Source organism: Hypanus sabinus, chromosome 22 (genome assembly GCF_030144855.1).
Source record: "Hypanus sabinus isolate sHypSab1 chromosome 22, sHypSab1.hap1, whole genome shotgun sequence".
NCBI lineage: Eukaryota > Metazoa > Chordata > Chondrichthyes > Myliobatiformes > Dasyatidae > Hypanus > Hypanus sabinus.
The window spans coordinates 5001-26594 of NC_082727.1; the positions used below are offsets into that span (position 1 = coordinate 5001).

At 47.5% G+C, this 21594-nt stretch overlaps 2 long non-coding RNA genes across 2 annotated transcripts in view; one reads left to right on the forward strand and one right to left on the reverse strand.

Moving 5' to 3' along the window:
- Window positions 1–486: 486 nt before the first annotated feature.
- Window positions 487–4567, reverse strand: LOC132379297 (uncharacterized). Its single transcript, XR_009507365.1, has 3 exons — window positions 4184–4567; window positions 2325–2675; window positions 487–792 (listed from the first exon to the last, which is right to left on the reverse strand). It is a non-coding gene; the product is annotated as an uncharacterized LOC132379297 (long non-coding RNA).
- The window catches only part of LOC132379296 (uncharacterized), a 34033-nt gene continuing 13970 nt past the window's right edge, over window positions 1532–21594 (forward strand). The window contains exons 1-2 of the long non-coding RNA XR_009507364.1: window positions 1532–1693; window positions 2967–3081. This is a non-coding gene — a long non-coding RNA (uncharacterized LOC132379296). The remainder of the gene's footprint in view (window positions 1694–2966; window positions 3082–21594) is intronic.

The following is a 21594-nucleotide window of genomic DNA, read 5'->3' on the forward strand; positions in this document are numbered from 1 at the left end:
TAACCCTAACCCTAACCCTAACCCTAACCCTAACCCTAACCCTAACCCTAACCCTAACCCTAACCCTAACCCTAACCCTAACCCTAACCCTAACCCTAACCCTAACCCTAACCCTAACCCTAACCCTAACCCTAACCCTAACCCTAACCCTAACCCTAACCCTAACCCTAACCCTAACCCTAACCCTAACCCTAACCCTAACCCTAACCCTAACCCTAACCCTAACCCTAACCCTAACCCTAACCCTAATGCGGGGGCCCTAACCCTAACCCTAACCCTAACCCTAACCCTAACCCTAACCCTAACCCTAACCCTAACCCTAACCCTAACCCTAACCCTAATACACCCCCATATATAGGCAAATTCCAAGAGGGGTAGTCACCCCCATAAACCCTAGGCAACTTCCAAGGGGGGCATACACCCCCACAAACCCTAGGCATTCCCCGATTAACTTTTGATATTCTGAGAGGGGTAGGATTCAACAAGGGCAAGTGTGGGACCTGGTTAATGAAGGCGTGGGCCAGATCAAAGTGGCAGGGTGATGTGAAACAGAATCTCAAGTGGGGAGATCAGAAATCACAAGAGGGCTTTTTAGCCCACTGCCCGCATAATTTCAACCTAACCCTAACCCTAACCCTAACCCTAATGCGGACCCTAACCCTAACCCTAACCCTAACCCTAACCCTAACCCTAACCCTAACCCTAACCCTAACCCTAACCCTAACCCTAACCCTAACCCTAACCCTAACCCTAACCCTAACCCTAACCCTAACCCTAACCCTAACCCTAACCCTTTTGATATTCTGAGAGGGGTAGGATTCAACAAGGGCAAGTGTGGGACCTGGTTAATGAAGGCGTGGGCCAGATCAAAGTGGCAGGGTGATGTGAAACAGAATCTCAAGTGGGGAGATCAGAAATCACAAGAGGGCTTTTTAGCCCACTGCCCGCATAATTTCAACCTAACCCTAACCCTAACCCTAACCCTAACCCTAACCCTAACCCTAACCCTAACCCTAACCCTAACCCTAACCCTAACCCTAAGTCACCCCCATAAACCCTAGGCAACTTCCAAGGGGGGCATACACCCCCACAAACCCTAGGCATTCCCCGATTAACTTTTGATATTCTGAGAGGGGTAGGATTCAACAAGGGCAAGTGTGGGACCTGGTTAAGGAAGGCGTGGGCCAGATCAAAGTGGCAGGGTGATGTGAAACAGAATCTCAAGTGAGGAGATCAGAAATCACAAGAGGGCTTTTTAGCCCACTGCCCGCATAATTTCAACCTAACCTATCAGTGACACGCTCTTCATTCTCCCGGCCCCAGAAAGGCCAATAAGAAAACCCAGATATTTTATTTCACCTATTAGGTGTTAAAAAATTCATAGTTAAAAGAATGGAGAGGTTCACCAATCAGCAGCTAATGTACCTTTAAGGGCTGAGGTGAGCCGGTCTCCTAGCAACAGCCAGGTTTGCAGCAGGTGGACAATTAGGTTTTAGTATCACATTAGTTAAAAGAGGCCCTGCGGGGGGAAGAAGGTGAGGGACGTTTTTACTGGATAGCAGTACTGTCTGGGTTTAGAGACTCCACAGAAGACCCGAGTGACGGACGGGAGTCGAGTTGGACCTTCCGGTCGGGAATCACGCTTTTTTGAAGGCAATTGGTTGGAGTCGAAATCGCAGACGCAAGATAAGCAGTAGGAACATTATTCTTTTATTTATTGTCTTACTTACATTATTGTCTTAATGATGTGGAAAGGCAAAGATAGGAGAGGTTGTGTGGATCGATACCTGCCACGTGGGCGAGTGGGTAACTCTGGTTAGTGTCCCTGGGGATTCCTTCTTAACCACGGTCAGGTTAAAAATAGTCCAGAACTTTCATTATGTGAAAATTCTGGAAAAATAGTCCCAACTACCTAAGGGAATTAAGAAGTAGGCCTACAGATTCTCCGCATGGCCTGAGTGAGGCCCAAGGAGCTAGGCCGCCCTGGAATTAAACCCTTAGAAGTAGTATGACCTGTACAATTTTGTGCCTTTCGTTGTCTGGTCTAGGGGGTAGTACATACGCCAAGCGTGATTGGCTTGGTTTAAGCCATTTCAGGGGAGGTGTCGCCTTTCATTGTCTGGTCCAGGGGTAATACACACGGCAAGCTTGATCAACTTGACGGAGCCGGCTCGGGGAGGGTGTCTAATGTAAAGGCTCGAAACACCCGACGATCCGAGAGTGCATTACTGATGATGTGTCCTGGCACATGATAATGAGAGGTTTCGATTTTCCTATACAAGCAGCTGGCTTAGGAGCTCAGACTTTAAATTCTGCAGACTAACCTTTGCCAGCTAAACATATAGATCCACCAGCCCTACACTTAAACCTAATCCTAAAGTCCAAAAGGGGCATACACCCCCATAAATAGGCAAATTCCAAGAGGGGTAGTCACCCCCATAAACCCTAGGCAACTTCCAAGGGGGGCATACACCCCCACAAACCCTAGGCATTCCCCGATTAACTTTTGATATTCTGAGAGGGGTAGGATTCAACAAGGGCAAGTGTGGGACCTGGTTAATGAAGGCGTGGGCCAGATCAAAGTGGCAGGGTGATGTGAAACAGAATCTCAAGTGAGGAGATCAGAAATCACAAGAGGGCTTTTTAGCCCACTGCCCGCATAATTTCAACCTAACCTATCAGTGACACGCTCTTCATTCTCCCGGTCCCAGAAAGGCCAATAAGAAAACCCAGATATTTTATTTCACCTATTAGGTGTTAAAAAATTCATAGTTAAAAGAATGGAGAGGTTCACCAATCAGCAGCTAATGTACCTTTAAGGGCTGAGGTGAGCCGGTCTCCTAGCAACAGCCAGGTTTGCAGCAGGTGGACAATTAGGTTTTAGTATCACATTAGTTAAAAGAGGCCCTGCGGGGGGAAGAAGGTGAGGGACGTTTTTACTGGATAGCAGTACTGTCTGGGTTTAGAGACTCCACAGAAGACCCGAGTGACGGAGGGGAGTCGAGTTGGACCTTCCGGTCGGGAATCACGCTTTTTTGAAGGCAATTGGTTGGAGTCGAAATCGCAGACGCAAGATAAGCAGTAGGAACATTATTCTTTTATTTATTGTCTTACTTACATTATTGTCTTAATGATGTGGAAAGGCAAAGATAGGAGAGGTTGTGTGGATCGATACCTGCCACGTGGGCGAGTGGGTAACTCTGGTTAGTGTCCCTGGGGATTCCTTCTTAACCACGGTCAGGTTAAAAATAGTCCAGAACTTTCATTATGTGAAAATTCTGGAAAAATAGTCCCAACTACCTAAGGGAATTAAGAAGTAGGCCTACAGATTCTCCGCACGGCCTGAGTGAGGCCCAAGGAGCTAGGCCGCCCTGGAATTAAACCCTTAGAAGTAGTATGACCTGTACAATTTTGTGCCTTTCGTTGTCTGGTCTAGGGGGTAGTACATACGCCAAGCGTGATTGGCTTGGTTTAAGCCATTTCAGGGGAGGTGTCGCCTTTCATTGTCTGGTCCAGGGGTAATACACACGGCAAGCTTGATCAACTTGACGGAGCCGGCTCGGGGAGGGTGTCTAATGTAAAGGCTCGAAACACCCGACGATCCGAGAGTGCATTACTGATGATGTGTCCTGGCACATGATAATGAGAGGTTTCGATTTTCCTATACAAGCAGCTGGCTTAGGAGCTCAGACTTTAAATTCTGCAGACTAACCTTTGCCAGCTAAACATATAGATCCACCAGCCCTACACTTAAACCTAATCCTAAAGTCCAAAAGGGGCATACACCCCCATAAATAGGCAAATTCCAAGAGGGGTAGTCACCCCCATAAACCCTAGGCAACTTCCAAGGGGGGCATACACCCCCACAAACCCTAGGCATTCCCCGATTAACTTTTGATATTCTGAGAGGGGTAGGATTCAACAAGGGCAAGTGTGGGACCTGGTTAATGAAGGCGTGGGCCAGATCAAAGTGGCAGGGTGATGTGAAACAGAATCTCAAGTGAGGAGATCAGAAATCACAAGAGGGCTTTTTAGCCCACTGCCCGCATAATTTCAACCTAACCCTGACCCTAACCCTGACCCTAACCCTGACCCTAACGCGGACCCTAACCCTGACCCTAACCCTGACCCTAACCCTAACCCTAACCCTAACCCTAACCCTAACCCTAACCCTAACCCTAACCCTAACCCTAACCCTAACCCTAAAGGGGCATACACCCCCATATATAGGCAAATTCCAAGAGGGGTAGTCACCCCCATAAACCCTAGGCAACTTCCAAGGGGGGCATACACCCCCACAAACCCTAGGCATTCCCCGATTAACTTTTGATATTCTGAGAGGGGTAGGATTCAACAAGGGCAAGTGTGGGACCTGGTTAATGAAGGCGTGGGCCAGATCAAAGTGGCAGGGTGATGTGAAACAGAATCTCAAGTGGGGAGATCAGAAATCACAAGAGGGCTTTTTAGCCCACTGCCCGCATAATTTCAACCTAACCCTAACCCTAACCCTAACCCTAACCCTAACCCTAATGCGGACCCTAACCCTAACCCTAACCCTAACCCTAACCCTAACCCTAACCCTAATGCAGGCCGCCCTGGAATTAAACCCTTAGAAGTAGTATGACCTGTACAATTTTGTGCCTTTCGTTGTCTGGTCTAGGGGGTAGTACATACGCCAAGCGTGATTGGCTTGGTTTAAGCCATTTCAGGGGAGGTGTCGCCTTTCATTGTCTGGTCCAGGGGTAATACACACGGCAAGCTTGATCAACTTGACGGAGCCGGCTCGAGGAGGGTTTCTAATGTAAAGGCTCGAAACACCCGACGATCCGAGAGTGCATTACTGATGATGTGTCCTGGCACATGATAATGAGAGGTTTCGATTTTCCTATACAAGCAGCTGGCTTAGGAGCTCAGACTTTAAATTCTGCAGACTAACCTTTGCCAGCTAAACATATAGATCCACCAGCCCTACACTTAAACCTAATCCTAAAGTCCAAAAGGGGCATACACCCCCATAAATAGGCAAATTCCAAGAGGGGTAGTCACCCCCACAAACCCTAGGCAACTTCCAAGGGGGGCATACACCCCCACAAACCCTAGGCATTCCCCGATTAACCTTTGCTAAATCCCCATAAATTAGATATTCTGAGAGGGGTAGGATTCAACAAGGGCAAGTGTGGGACCTGGTTAATGAAGGCGTGGGCCAGATCAAAGTGGCAGGGTGATGTGAAACAGAATCTCAAGTGAGGAGATCAGAAATCACAAGAGGGCTTTTTAGCCCACTGCCCGCATAATTTCAACCTAACCCTAACCCTAATGCGAGGAGATCAGAAATCACAAGAGGGCTTTTTAGCCCACTGCCCGCATAATCTTAACCTAACCCTACACTCAAACCTAACCCTAAAGTCCAAAAGGGGCACACACCCCCACAAACCTTAGGCAAATTCCAAGAGGGGCACACAGCCCCACAAACCCTAGGCATTCCCCGATCTCATACTTCAAATTCTGCAGGCTGACCTTTGCCAGCCAAACATATACATCCACCAGCCCTACACTCAAACCTAATCCTAAAGTCCAAAAGGGGCACACACCCCTACAAACCCTAGGCAAATTCCAAAAGGGGCGGACACCCACACAAACCCTAGGCAACTTCCAAAAGGGGCACACACCCCCACAAACCCTAGGCACTCCCCGATTAACCCTTGCTAAACCCCCACAAACCGGATATCCTATGTCGAGAGGGGTAAGATTCAACAAGGGCAAGTGTGGGACCTGGTTAATGAAGGCGTGGGCCAGATCAAAGTGGCAGGGTGATGTGAAACGGAATCTCAAGTGAGGAGATCAAAAATCACAAGAGAGCTTTTTAGCCCACTGCCCGCATAATCTCAACCTAACCCTAATCATGAAGCAGGCCCACAGACTAACCAAATTTGTTAGGCCTGCGAACCCTTCGCAGGAAACGCTTCGCAAAATCGCTGCGAATACGGATGATTGGGCTAAAGAAACAAGACTAATTTTAATTGGACATTACCAGAGTAGCCTGCATGAATTGGAACTAAAACTTCTGGAATCGAATTTAACTGATCGCCTGCAGGAAGCGGTCGCCAAAGCTGTAATCTGGAACAAACGAGAATTAAAAGAGAAATTGCAAATCAAATTGGAGATGGCCCGGAAACATATTTTCGATCTGGTCTCGGTACCAGGGCCGGAACGGCAAGCCGTGGCGGAGTGGACCCACGGGGGACCCCAGGCCTTCCCACTAGCCATGGGGGCCGCGTCCCAGGGACAGGAGGGGAGCGGACCCTCGACCTCCAGGGACGGCTTCTGGGTTGGCCGGGATCCGGCCCGTGTCTCGCCCGAGCCCTGGGGAGAGACCGCCCGAACAGTGCCTGGTCCGTCGGCACAGGGTGAAGCAAACCTGAACCCGGTTGTTGTACTGCGGGACATTTTGGGAGAGGCACGCGTGCAGAACACCACGTGCAGTGGCAGTACCGACACTGTCCACCCGAGGGCGCTCGAGCTGGTTAACCCTCCAGATACCGATGCGGCCCCACTGCCTTTGCCGCAGAGACGGAGAAGGGACCGAGGGCGCCCTTCCCCACCCACGAGCCCCTCCGAGGGGACGCGATCCAACCTAGCGGCGCAGGAGCCCCAACCTGCCACCCCCACGACTTCCCTGACCCGGGACTCCGGAGAAGCGGCGCCCCATCCCACACCCGTTCGAAGGGGAGGAGAGACAAGGGAGACGAGGGGAGCCGGGGCACAAGGTCTGAGCAGGTCTCCCACCCCAGCCCGGGAGTCGCAGGACAGGGGACAGGTACACCCCATTTGCAACAACCAGGGGGGTCAAATAACGAGGCATCCTAACTCTAAACAGAAAAATGTAACTTGGCAACTAAGGCCCCTTAAACCTGTACTAATCATAGGGGACTCTAACATTTCCAGGGTTAAAAAATGCCCTAACAAGGATATTCAATTAGACAGCTTTCCGGGGGCCAAATTCGTCCATGCCACTGCTATCCTGGAAAAGTTAGAGCCACAGCCAGAGACTAAGAAGGTCATCCTTTCCTTTGGAATAAACAATAGGTCCCACAAACCAACAACAGCTACTAAACAGCTTCAACAACTACTGAGAATGGCCAGCATTAAATTTCCCCACGCCAGTATCTGGGTGCCCGAATTAAACTTTAGTCGCAATTTGACAGAGGCAGAACGGGCGACCCTGGACCAACTGAACGAGGTTATTAGAACTAAGAATCATATCCCTGCAATCCCGGCGAGGCAGTTTAAGGTAGACACAGACCATATCCATTGGACTGAGGGCACAGCCCAGACAATAGTCAAGAGATGGATGCAGTCTTTAAACTAGGGTGGGGGCAAAGCCAAGAGAGGCAGGGTCCACGACTGGGAGAGACCATCGTGAACCTCTCCCGTACGTTCACCCCTACAGAAACCCAGCAAAAGGTTCTGAACAGGGGCCTGACTTTTGTACCGACTGCAAAACTCCATAAGGAGCAGATTGAGAGGGACATGAATAGGTTCTATAGGGGACTGGTACTCGCCGACTACTTCGGTGACTCAGTAAGTACGAAGACCCCTTTCACCCCTCCCTCAGAGTGGATGCCCAAGAGAAGGTATAGGTCGGAAGCTATTCTAGAATTTAAGAGCACACTGGGTGAGATTATAGAGAGGGAGAGGGAAGTACAGGATAAGCCCAATCTAACCAGGAAGGAGAGAGAAGCCCTAAATGAACTGAGGCAAAACATGGACATTGTTATCAAACCAGCGGATAAGGGGAGCAGCATAGTGATCATGGACAAACAACAATACCTATTTGAGGCACACAGACAATTAAACAACACGGAGCACTACACGAAACTAAAGGAACCCCATATACTGGGAAACACACACGGAAATTAGTAACATTTTGCGAGAACTGAAAAGGGCTCGGTACCTCAAAGGGAAGCAAGTGGAGTACCTGACAGGGACACAGCCACGAGCAAGACAGTTTTATATCCTTCCCAAAATACACAAGAACCCAGACTCATGGACTGTTCCGGGAGAAATCCCTCCCGGCAGACCCATCGTGTCAGACTGCAGCAGTGAGTCATACAGGATAGCGGAGTTTATTGATGCCAGCCTTAATCCACTCTCGCAGAAACACCCCAGCTACATCAAGGACACATATCACTTTGTCCAGACAGTCAATTCCATGTCAGTGCCCCCTGAGGCCATACTCTTCACCATGGACGTTGAAAGCCTGTACACCAATATTGAAACGGACAGGGGCATGGAGGCAGTGAGGGATGTCCTACGGAAGAACCCCCAGCCAGGGAGAGCAGACGAGGCCTTGCTAGAACTCCTCCACCTCGGCCTGACTAAAAATGACTTTGAATTCGATGGTAAATTCTACCTACAGGTCAAGGGCACAGCGATGGGAAAGAGCTGACCAACCCTCTGTACAAGTAACTTTTCCAACACATGTTCTGTCTCACCTTTCTCCTTTACACAATTAATATTTGGGAAACGTGTATCCCCCACCTGTCCCTTATCCTTCAACATATCATCTTCTCTCGTATTCTGGATCCCTGCCCCCTGCACATCTAGTTTAAACCCCCCCCGGACAGCACTGGCAAACATTCCAGCAAGAATGCTAGTACCCCTCCAGTTCAGATGTAGACCGTCCCTTCGAAACAGATCCCAACGTCCCTGGAACAAAGACCAATTATCCAAAAACCTGAACCCTTCCTTCCTTCACTATGCTCTCAGCCTCGTATTAATGCGCATAATCATTCTATTCTTCACCTCACTCGCACGTGGCACAGGTAGTAATCCCGAGATTGTCACCCTGGAGGTCCTGCCTTTCAGCTTCACTCCTAACTCCCTGAACTCTCTAAGCAGGACCCCCTCACTCACCTTACCTACATCTTTGGTCCCTACATGGACCACTACATCTGGGTTCATGCCCTCGTTCTCAAGAATAGACTGCACCCGATCTGAGATGTCCCGGACCCTGGCACCAGAGAGGCAACATACCATCCGAGACTCCCGATCTCCCCCACAAAATCTGCTATCTGCCCCCCTGACTATAGAATCCCCTAAAACTATCGCTCTCTTCTCTTCCCTCCTCCCCTTCCTAGTTGAGGGTTCAACCTCTGTGCCGGAGGCAGGACCACTACAACTCATTCCTGGTAGGTCATCCCCATCAACAGTATCCAGTACGGTATACTTATTGTTAATGGGAATGGCCGCAGCGGTGCTCTGCTCTCTCTGCCTGCTGCCCCTGCCTCTCTGGACGATCACCCATCTGCCTACTTCTTGGATTTTTGGTGTGACTACTTCCTGATAATTTTTATCTATCTCTGCCTCTGCCTCCCGAATGATCCGTAGTTCATCCAGCTCCAGCTCCAACTCCCTAACTCGGGCTGATAGGAGCTGCAGCTGGAGGCACCTTTTGCAAGTGTGGTCATCAGGGACAACTGTCTTGACCCTGACTTCCCACATACTGCATACGGAGCACACCACTGCTCTGACTGTCTCCCCCATACCTGAACTGGATTGATAGAATAAGTCTAAAAAGCACCTAGCGACCTTACCTTCTTCCCCTCAGTTTACTGGTAAACTCCCTCTATCCGTAGGCACACGCTGTAATGGGGTCCTCCCAGCCCATCCGGAATAAAGGCTTGGGCTCTCGGTTGCCCTCTGGCTGATTTCTGGGAACGGGTTCCTCCAGAGACTCCAGTCCGTTCCCTCATTGAGTCTCTCCTAAATTTCCCAACACCTCTCCCTTCTTAGTCAACCGGGGGCTTGCCCTCCGCGGGACGCCTTGTCTCTCACAATCCCACCGAAAGTGTCCCTCCTCCCCACAGCTGTATCACACCCTTGGCTACTCACAGTTCCACCGGAAATCCCCCTCTTTCCCACAGTTAAAGCCCACGCTACCCCGTGCCCCGCCTCTCCCGGGATGACCGCCACTCCTAGCCCACAGCACAGCTCCAGAGGGGGTACTCTCCCTGTCCCTACTCTCCTGGGACCCCTTGGGTTTCTCGGTCCTCCAGCTGGCCACCACTTCCTGTACCATTGAGGATCGCTCCCGCTGGCCCGAGCCCCTTTTCCGTCCCAATGCTCTCTCTTCCTCCTGCACCACCCTAATCAGCTGCTTGGATGATAGAGGGGGGCCCTTTTTATAAGACTGCCAGAGACTCCACGCCACCTTGTCCTCCTCCAGGGAATATCTGGCTCATCCTCACTCTTGCCACGTCCTGCGCCTTCACTGCCTCCCAGCGGCGCAATCCCGTAAGCATTCTCTCCAGCCGAAATATGTATCATGAGAGCTTTTTCCTTCTCTCTTGCTCCATGTGTTGAAACTGCTAAAAGCAGCCAGGGATCACCTGTCAACCCAAATGCTCCCTCCAATGAAGCCACGGGGTTTTCAAATTTCAACTCCCGGACTACTTTGGCAGCCGTGCCCCTCAAACTTCTCCTCATCCGAGCCTGGCCACTCCTTTAACAACAGGGTCGTATGTTCGATGCAGGTCTCATAGTCAACCTCCCCGTCCGGAGTAGGCGTGGCTCTTGAGACAACCCCCAGCTTCAGCTGTAGCCTCTCGGCTGCTCCCACCAGGGAGTTAAGGGCGGCTGCCAGCTCGGAGGCCTCCACTCTATCTGGGGGGGCAAGGCCTAACCAAGCCTTCCCACTCAGATCCCCCTTTACTGGTTACTGGCACCTATCCTGGGGTCAACTCTAGCTCTTCCTCCGGTTTCTCCTCACCCTCATCCTCTGAGAGGGTGCGGAGTCCCCACGTCCCCGCCTCCCCCTGGACGCTGACCGTCGCTGGCAGTTCCAATGTCCTGACGTCAACACTCGTACGAACCAACACCCTGCTTCCCTTCATCTCTTTCCCGCATCTCCGTGCTGCCAGTTCTATCGCCCCCATACCTTTGACCAAACTCAACCCCCGCACTAACGCACCATCCGAAACGCAAGGGTCCACGCCGCTCACCACACACGCATAATTCACCGGCACATCCTCTAAATGGCACCTGTGTACAATCTTATCTCTATCCATCTCTGCACTACTGTTCATGCGCGCTTTCCACAGCTACTGAAAATTCAATCCGGAAGAGCACCCCACAAATGTAACGCTTACATGTCCGGCTGGTTTATGTCTAGGGGTAAATTCATCTACCTGCCTCCCGTATACGTGAATGCTGTGGAACACAAGCTGATACAAATTCGCACACACAATATCTAGCCCGCACCGGGTACGTTTACAGGATACACTTTATAAATCTTACTAGAACTAAGTGATTAATAACGATACAATAAATATGAAGGAAAGACAATAAAGAAAAGCTGCCAAAACTTATCAGAGTTCAGTCAATTAGTGCACATCGTTGAAACTCAATCATTGACCCTCCGGCCGCTCTTCACTCTTCTCCCATCTCCACAACCCGCGCACCTGGGACCACCCACAGCGATCGACCACCAGTGTCGCACACGTCCACCTTCCTCGCCGTCTTCTTCCCTACTCCCAAAAAGACCACGCAATCCCAGCTCCCAGACCCACAAGAGAAAATAACATCCAACCCAATTGGTTAACAAATGAATACAATCCCCGTTATCAGCAACATTAACCTAAACAAGCTTCGAGAATGCTCTGAAAGGAAAACACTTCCTCACCAGTTATCATAACAAAGAAGCAATTTTACTTTTAACAAACAAAGAAGCCATTTTGATTAATATACGCTGTACACCTTCAAGAGGGGGATGGCCCTGCATGCATCATTTCCCGGTGATGGTAATGTCTAAAATCCCTGTGAGACAAGCCGGGGAGAAACTCTCTTCGAACAAGGGAATGTTGACTGCTGAGTCATTCAACTTTGGAGACTCTCCAGTACCTGCGGGTTGGAAGAAGAGGTTGATAGAAAAGATGTTGAAACTGCATGCTGTCTTGTCTACTGACGAATTTGATGTGAGTTGTTCCAAGAACACTCAGCACACCATCCGGGTGACCAAGGAAACCCTGTTCAAAGAAAGGTTGCGGCGACTGGCCCTTACAGAGCTGGAAGATGTTTGGCAGCATTTGTGTAAGCTGAATGAAGCTGGTGTCATCACTGAGTCCAGGAACCTCTAGTGCTCCCAATAGTAGTAGCCAGGAAGAAGAATGGGAAGGTACAGATGTGTGTGGACTATAGGACTCTGAACAGGCGTATTGTCCCCAACCAGTATACAGTCCTGAGGATCGAAGATGCACTGGCCTGCCTGAGTTGTGAGAAATGGTTCAGTGTTGTGAACAGAGGAGTGGATGTCAACAGATCCCCATGAGTGATGCTGACAAAGAGAAGACAGCCTTTATATGTCCCCTGGGATTCATCCAGATCAAATGAATGCCCCAGGCAATATTGGCAGCCCCTGCAACCTTCCAGTATGTCATGGAATAAACGGTGGGGTATATGAACCTGCTTGAGGTATTGGTGTATCTGGATGACCTCATCGTATTTGGGTCCACCTTGGAGGAACATGATACGAGGCTACTGAAGCCTCGCACAGGCCGCCTGAAAGCTGAAGGGTTAAAACTTTCCCTGGGCAAGTGCCAGTTCTGCCAAACATCTGTTGGCTATGTTGGGTACATAGTCTCATGGAATGGAGTAGCTAGATCCGTCTAAGATAGTTGTGGTGACCACATGGCCAAGACAAAAGACTGTGATCACTTTGTGCTCGTTCCGTGGTTTCTGTGGGTACTATCGGAGGTTCATGAAGGGCTACGCGAAAGTGAGTCATGCGTTAAATCAGTTTCTGTGTGGTTACCCTCCCTTGGGGCAGAAAAGGAGGAGAAGAAAAGGGGAGAGGAGGGCAAGGGGAGAGAAGAGTAATGAGTAGCTTAGCTCTTCTGAGCCTTTTGGAGCAAAATGTGAAGAGGCCTTTCAGTCGCTGAAGGAGCTGCTGACACAGGTGCCTGTGCTGGCTTTTGCAACCCCCCGGATTGCCGTATATACTGCATACGAATGCCAGCAGAAAGGGCTTGGAAGGTGTACAGTATCAGGATCAGAGCACAGGGTTGAGAACTGTTGCGTTTGTTAGCCGGAGTCTGTCAGCCTCTGAGGAAAAACTATCCCACGCACAAGTTGGAGTTCCTGGCATTGAAATGGGATGTGGTGAATAAGTTGAGTGACTACTTTTATGATGCCAAGTTTGAGCTGAGGATCGACAGCCATACCCTAACTTATATCCTAACCTTTGCGAAATTGTATGCCACAGGCCATCGGTGGTTGGCGGCCTTGACTCCCTATGATTTCAGCCTGGAAGTAGGAACATTGATGCTGATGCTTTGTGCTGATGTGCGCATGAAGGGCTGCACAGAGACGAAGAGTGGGAGAGCGTTCCTGCCCCGGTTGTGAAAGCCATGTTGCAGTTTTCCATCAAGGTGAATGCAGAGGGAAGGCAAGGGCAGGATCGAGCGGTAGATCAATTGGGAGCTTCTACTGGTGCCATTCCATCTAATCTGACTGCTCTGAAGACGAACCAATTGCTCGAATCGAGTCCTGGGGAAGTGGCAGCTGCTGTGCGAGATGACTGGCATTGGTATCATTGGTCGGCGGTCAGAAAGGGAGACATGGCCCAGGCGGAGAAGATGAAACATGCTGTGGTGTCTGTATTACTGAGAGAATAACCCAGATTGGAGATGAGGAAACAGATCCTATACCAGGTCATGTTGCCTCCAATCCGGACAAGACTTTCCCAGCTGGTTCTGCTGAAGAAGTGGAGGATTGTGTTGTGTTCATGATTATTCTGGCCTTTTTGGGATTGAAAAGACCTATGGATTCCTCAAAGTTCGGCTCTACTAGCCCTGAATGAAGCCAGAGTTCAACGACTACTGCAGGTCATGCATTTGCTGCATACAAAGGAAGACATTGCCTACGAGGGCCGCTCCGTTGTCAAAATTGCAGAGTGTGGGACCCCTTGACCTAGTGTGTATGGATTTCCTGTCAATAGAGCCAGATGCCAGCAACATGAAGTATCATGGATGACTACACCAGATACGTGCAAGCTTTCTCTGCCAAGGATCAGAGAGTGTCCACGGTAGCCAAACTGTTATGGGAGAAGTATTTCACACAATGGCCTCCGCAGGTGAATCCAGAGTGATCAGGGAGGGAGTTTTGACAGTAGTGCTCATACATGAGTGACTGAGCATGCTTGGAGTCAAGAAGTCGAGAACGAATCTGTATTATCCGCAAGGTGATCCCCAGTCCAATAGGTTTAATCAGACCTCGGTAGACATGCTAGGAACCTTGGAATTCAACATGAAGAACAAGTGAAGTTGATATGTTGGACATCTGGTCCACTGCTATAAATGTACACGAAACGAAGCTACTGGGTGCTCGCCATGTTATCTGATGTTTGGCCGCGAGGCGAGGTTGCCCATTGATCTTTTATTTGGGACTGACGAGGGTGACTTACCCCCGTAGACTTATCTGAATAATTTGGATGATGGGTAATTTGTGTCGAAGTTTACAGATGACACAGAGATAGGTGGAAAAGTGGGTAGTACTGAAGAAGCAAATCAATTGCAGCAGGAATGAGACAAATTGGAAGAAAAACAAGGAAGTGATGAAACAAGAGAGGGTTCAAAGGAGGTTCACGAATATGAATCCAAGATTGAATGGCTTATCATATGAAGAGTGTTTTATGGCTCTGGACCTGTATTCACTTATTGAAACCTATCAAATAGTGAAAGGTCTTGATTGAGTGCACGTGTCCTATGGTGGGAAAAAATGAGATCAGAGGATACAGCTTCAAAATAGAGAGTGCCTTTTCAGAAGGGGAGATGAGAAGGAATTTCTTTAGCCAGAAAGCGGTGAATCTGTGGAATTCATTGCCACAGTCAGCTGTGGAGGCTGTCTTTTGTATATTTAAGGCAGAGGTTCATAGATTCCTAATTGGCCAGGGATTGAGGGGATACAGTGAGAAGGCAGGAGATTAGGGCTGAGATGAAAACTGGATCAGCCATGAAATTGTGGAACAGATGCACTGGAGTAAATGGCCTAATTCTGCAGCTATATCGTATGGTGTTATGGTCTTGTAAATTGCTTCATTTACAGAGAAAGTGCAGTGTAGGTAGAAGATAAATTGCAAGAGAACCATGGTGAGATATACGGCGAGTTCAAGCATTCACGAGTGGTTCTTGCTCAAATGTCAATGTCCCCAATACTCTGACACATCTGTTAAAAGTTAGGAAATTGATATTTCGTAGGAGGGGAGACCCCACTGGCCAGCTGGTTTTTCAAAATTCATGCACAAGTTCCTTAAGCCAATGCCTCCGCCCAATATAAGAAAGTGACAGTTTCCAAGTCCACAGGTTCAATGATCTTGTTTTCTTCTAACTGCGTAAGCTCCACCACAATGTTGGGGAGAATTTTGGCTTTGGAAGCCGTACCCTCGAACGTCCCTTTATCAGGATTTCTGAAAAGGTGTTTATAGCGCTTGAGTAAGCGTTCCACCGACATATTGGTTTTCATTACAGGCACATTCCCTTGTAGCCAATTGCGCCCGAGTAAATTCGCTTCTTCTCCCTTAGTGATATGCACTCATAATATTCCCTCTAACTTGTAACGGCCAATGTGCACAAATGTATTGTGCTGTGCTTGGCTCGTACTAAATAGGCTGAAGAGCCAGTTTCTGCGCTGTACTTTTCTCTGACTCTTTGACTCCGCATGAAGCATGGAGTAAAAATTACCATTTGAGTCATGACCAAGAAGGTTGGAGGATGAGCTGAGGGCAGCTTGGAAGTATTGCCACACTTCTGGCGCAAGTGTAGCATGCCTGGACCTTACGAATATTAATTCGTATTGTACATCTCTGAAAGCCAGAACACCTGCGTTATGGGGAGAATGTACAAACTCCCTACTGAAGTGGTGGGGATCATACCTGCCTGTATCTGGCTCCATAAAACACTAAATTGACTGTTGTGCTACTGTGCCACACAGAACAAGAATAGAAAAAGATATATATATATATAAATGTTTTATATCATGTTAGTGCGTGCAAGTACTAAAACATAGAATTATGTATGTAATTAATATAAGATCAATAAAATGTCAAAATATAACCATTATACCAAAACGGATAGCTCTTAGCATGCAAACGTCTAAAATGATGTAATTGCTATTTCCCATGCTTAGGGAAATACATTGTACACAGAAATGAATGTGTAGTTTCCAAACATGTTTGGGTAACGCCTGTACCTCTCGTGTCTTTCCGAATTTCGTCCCACAACAATGGACTAATATAGCTATGATATCAATTGCCGACCATATGGTTGAGGTAGGGTAGGATAAAGGTCTCAAGAAACAAAGCAACTGAAATGGAGTTAAGAGGACTGTATACCAATTTATTGTTTTCTATTTGATTCATAGTATACTAAAATCACATTTACAGTGAAGTTATATTTGGGTGATAAGGCCTTTTATATCTGAAGCGGGACAATAAGAGACTAACTTCTTTCAGTGAATGTAAAATAACTCTTCTTGCTCTTACCTGATCACAATGAATTCCATTATACTTCTTCAAGGATAACACAACCATTTCATTGATTCATCGGTTGCAGATATGAGCAGACGAATGGCAGGTGGCATTTAACCTAGATATATGTGAGGTGTTGCACTTTAGTAGGGCAATTACAAGGAGACAGTATACTATTGAGAGCAAGATCCTTAACAGTGTTGGCGAACAAAAAGAGCTTTGGATCCAAGTTCATAGCTCCTTCCAACCAGCTACACAGATCAACGAGGTAGTTATGAAGATTTATAGAATGTTTGTGTTCATTATTCGAGGCATTAAATTCAAAAGTCAAGAGGAGATGTTACAATTTTATAAAACTCTGCTTCGGCCACATCTGGAATATTACATGCATTTCTTGTCACTCCACTACAGCAAGGTTGTTGAGGTTTTGGAGAGGGTGCAGAATGGGTTTACCAGGATGCTGCCTAGTTTAGAGGGTACGTGCTATCACGAGAGGCTGGATAAACCTGAGGTGTTTCTTTTTGGAGCAACAGAGGCTGAGTGGAGATCTGATAGTGATTTACAAGATTATGAGAGCCATAAGTTGGGTGGACTGGGAGTATCTATTTTCCAGGGTTGAAATGTCTAATATGTCTAACTGTCTAAAATTCATTGAAGGTGAGACAAGGTAGGTTCAAAGGGGATGTGAGGTGCAAGAATGTACTCAGAATTGTGGATGCCTGGAATGTGCTGCCTGATATGATAGCCGAGGTGATAATTTACCAAAATTCTGTGGACTTTGTGCCGGTCCCAACAGATTGGAAGACGGCAAATGTCACGTCACTGTTCAAAAAAGGTTGTAGGCAAAAGACAGGTTAGTTAGGGTTACATCCGTAGTTGGGAAAATGCTTGAAGTATCATTAAAGAGGAAATTGCAAGGCATCTGGAATAAAATGGATCCATCAGGCAGACGCAGCATAGATTCAGGAAAGGCATCTGGGAAAGGGAGGGGAACAAAGGGAAACGAAGATAAGTATTATCTAAGGCCAGGAAGGATGGAAAGCAAAGTGTGAAGGCATTTAGTGCTGAAGGAATTACTGGCTAAAGCACCTGTGATTGACTGTGCAAACCCCCAGCGTGCAGATACTACACATTGACACCAGCTGTGAGGACTCCAGTAATAATAGACTCCAGTACATTCTCAACCACTGAAATTAGGTGAACGGACATATAATTTCTTTAGTCTTCTCCCTTCTTAAAGAGTGACATTTCCAGACCTCCAATCCTCTGGGACCATGCCACAATCAAGTGATGCTTGGAAGATCTTGATGAATGCATTTGTTATCTCTTCAGCAACATCTCTCAGGACTTTGGATGCAGTCCATCTGGTCCAGGTGACTCACTGACCTTAAGACCTTTGCACTTGTTTTGCAACTTTTTCTTTGTAATAGTAATGCCAATCACTTTGGCACCCTGACACTCACGGACCTCTGGCACACTGCTAGTGACTTCCAGAGTGAAAGCAGGTGCAAAGTAAACATTACGCTCATCTGCCATTCTTTGACCCCCATTACCATCTCAACAGCATTATTTACCAGCAGTTCAGTTTCAATTCTCAATCCCTTTTACTCTTTAAATAAGTGGTGGGATGGAATCTTAAGTTTTATTCGTTATGGACTGTGCCTTTAAGAATAATGTCTGTAAAAGAGAGAGACAAGCGACAGCGGAAGACGGGCTGCGGCACAAGCAGCTTGTTACAGAGAGAGAGAGAGGAGGAGCTACATGATGGAAAGCTGGTGTTCAGCAGATGGATATTTAAACGAGCTTTTCACAGGAAACGCAGACACATGAAGGCTGGTGGTGGAAAATGCCACTGAACTTTTAAGTACCCACAAAGGGTGGGGCTGAGGATCGATTAAGAGGAATCAATCCGTGACTATTAGTGCATGGAAAGGGCTACCCTGTGGAATCTACTGGTGTGTCTAACCCTTGCCTGGGTTGGTAGATTATCACTTGAAGACGACGCTCTTAAGTTGGTCACGTTCGGCTGACTTGGAAGATTTGGAGGACATCGAGGAGGATCAATGACACCTGTTTATTCAGATTATGAGCATCTCTCTCTCTCTCTCTCACACTTCAATCCCATGCATTTGAACTGAACTTTTCTAACTGTGACTCTGATTTTGAATAAGTTTGGGAACATTATTTACACCTATATATGCATAACACTGTTAACTCTTGATTTACCTGGTTTAAGTTACTATATTATGTAGTTACTAATAAAATAGTGTTTTGTTAACAGAAAAACCAGATTCCAAGTGTGTTCTATTGCTGCTGATACTTTTACAGGGTTGCGTATATGTGACACAAACTGGGTGGCTTGTCCTGGATATGAACAGATTGTTTGAGCCAATGTAAAATTGTTGGAGGCTTAATTGATTGATTAGTAGTCAATCTGATTGAGGAAAATCCATTTTGATTTGCTTGAGTGGGAAATCAGCAGCAATGGAGGTTGAAGTTGGTAAGTTTCTGACAAAACCAACCCTTGAAGCATTGGATGATGCTAAAAGGGTTGTGCTGTGGGAGATTGCTCAAAAATTAAAGCTTATGGTGGAAATGAGGAAAATTTAAAATGAGGAAAGCTCAGATGCAGACATTAATAGCACATAATGCTATTGGATTATGTATTGGAAATGTATTGGAAATACATGTATTACCTGCAGGCTAAAGCAGAAAGTAAGCTGGGGACTAATGACAAAAGTAGAGGTGAAGGGAAACAGTCGAAGGGAAAATTTTCCAGTACCACTTGTCACTTGGTCATGTGGCGTCGAATTGTTTTGCTCTGAAGAAGGGGAAAGAAAAAGAAAAGGAGGCAATTCCAACTGCTTGTGTTCAGACGGTTGAGACACTGGTAGGGAAGGGGGGAGCGGTCTGATCGAACTCAGGTGGGATTTGATCGGTTTGTCCCAGATAGGTTTGTGTCCATAAAGGAGGGATCAGCCCCGATCCCAGTAGGGCTTCTCAGTCACTGATAATGGACAGTATATTGAAATTTGGTGCCGAGACAAAAAAAAAACTGGCGAAGTAAATATTGTTATAGGTATTGGAAAAGGGGAAGAGCCCGTGCCTTTGCATTGAATTGTGCATTGTTATCAGGACCTGTCAAGACAGGGGTACAGATGAAGAATGTGGATCTGCTATCGGGTAATGACTTTGCAGGTGTACAGCTAACAAGCAAGCCTGTTGCTGAAGACTCACGCATGGATACTGATATTTACCCCACATGTGCAGTAACCCACAGCATGACTAAAATGTCTGCTGATGTAGGTAGTTCTGGACAGGGGTATTTTGATGTCCTTGATAGCCAACATAGGGGTTCAGATCATGATGATTCATTGGAGACTTTTCTAACGACCATGTTCCAACAGGATTTGAGTACCAAGGCTGATGAGAAAGGTTTATCTTTGTCCAGGAAAGAATTCGTAGTGGAACAAAACCGAGATCCTGAGATTGGCTTTAAATGAAACAGCCCTCTCCAAGGAGGAGGGTCAGAGGGAGTCAGTGAGCTATTATCTTAAAGATGGGGTGTGTGTTATTGAGGAAGTGGAGCCCACCTACAGTACCTGTAAGTGAGGATTGGGCCATTGTGCACCAAGTTGTGGTCCCGAAAGTTTACAGGGCTGAAATTCTAAACATGGCTCATAATATGCCTTTAGGTGGACATTTTGGAGTGAATAAGACAATGAACTGGATTATGAAAGAATTCTACTGGCCTAATGTAAGGGAAGATATTGTGATTTTTTACAGAGCCTGTCACACTTGCCAAGTTGTGGGGAAACCTAATCAGGCCAACCCAGTAGCCCCTCTTTGGCCGATACCTGCTTTTGGTGATCCTTTTTTCAGAATCATAGTGGATTTTGTTGGCACATTGCCAAAGACTGCAGCTGGCCATCAGTATTTGTTAACTATTATTTGTGCTGCGTCTAGGTTCCCCGAAGCGATTCCTCTCAGAAATATTAAGGTTAAAACTATAGTGAAAGCTCTCATCAAGTTTTTTTACTATGTCAAAAGAGATTCAATCTGACCAAGGCAGTAACTTTACCTCGGGGTATTCCAAGAGATAGTTTGTGCCCTGGGAGCTAAACAAATTGTATCATCTGCATACACCCAGAATCCCAAGGAGTATTACAAAGATTTCATTCTACCCTTAAGACTATGATTAGGAAATATTGTATTGAGAATGGGAAAGACTGGATTGAGGGTGTGTATTTACTTTTGTTTGCTGTAAGAGATTCGATCCAAGAATCCTTGGGGTTTAGCCCGTTTGAAATTATATTTGGTCACAGAGTGAGGGGACCTTTGACCCTGCTCAAGGAAATCTCATAGTAGAGGCCCTGACCAGCCAGGGCTACCTGTTGGGCGCTCACGACCAACTACTTCGGGAAATCACAGACAACCTTCGGACGCTAACCATGAATGTGCAGAAAGTCAGTGAACGAATTGACTAGGACCCCGCTTTTGCCTCCCCACTCCCTCCAAGATCCCCAGCTACCCAAACCAAACGGCTCGGGATGGCTTTATCCTCAAAGTCCGCAATCCCATCCCCTTGAAAGCTCTCTGTGCCCGAACCTGAACCCTACGCCGGGGACCTAGGCAGCTGCCGGGCCTTCCTGCTATAATGCTCCCTGGTTTTCGAGCTGCAGCCACGTAAATACGCTTCCGACAAATCGAAGATTGCGTACGTCTTGGGGCTGCTACAAGGTGATGCCTTGGCTTGGGCAACCGCAGTGTGGGATAACTGGCCGGATGTTTGTTCCTCTTACCCCTCCTTTATCACAGAAATGAGGGAGGTTTTCGAAATAATCGATCCGCATCAAAGACGCCTCAAGGCGGCTTCTTACTCTTCGTCAGGCTTCGCCAAATGCAGCCAAGTATTCCATTGAGTTCCGGACATTGGCGAAAGACTCCGGGTGGAATGACGAGGTCCTATGAGAGGTGTTTCCACAGGGCCTCTCGGATTAGATAAAGGATGAGTTGGCCGCGAGGGACGACACTGACTGTCTGATCTCGCTAGCTATCCGATTAGATTATCG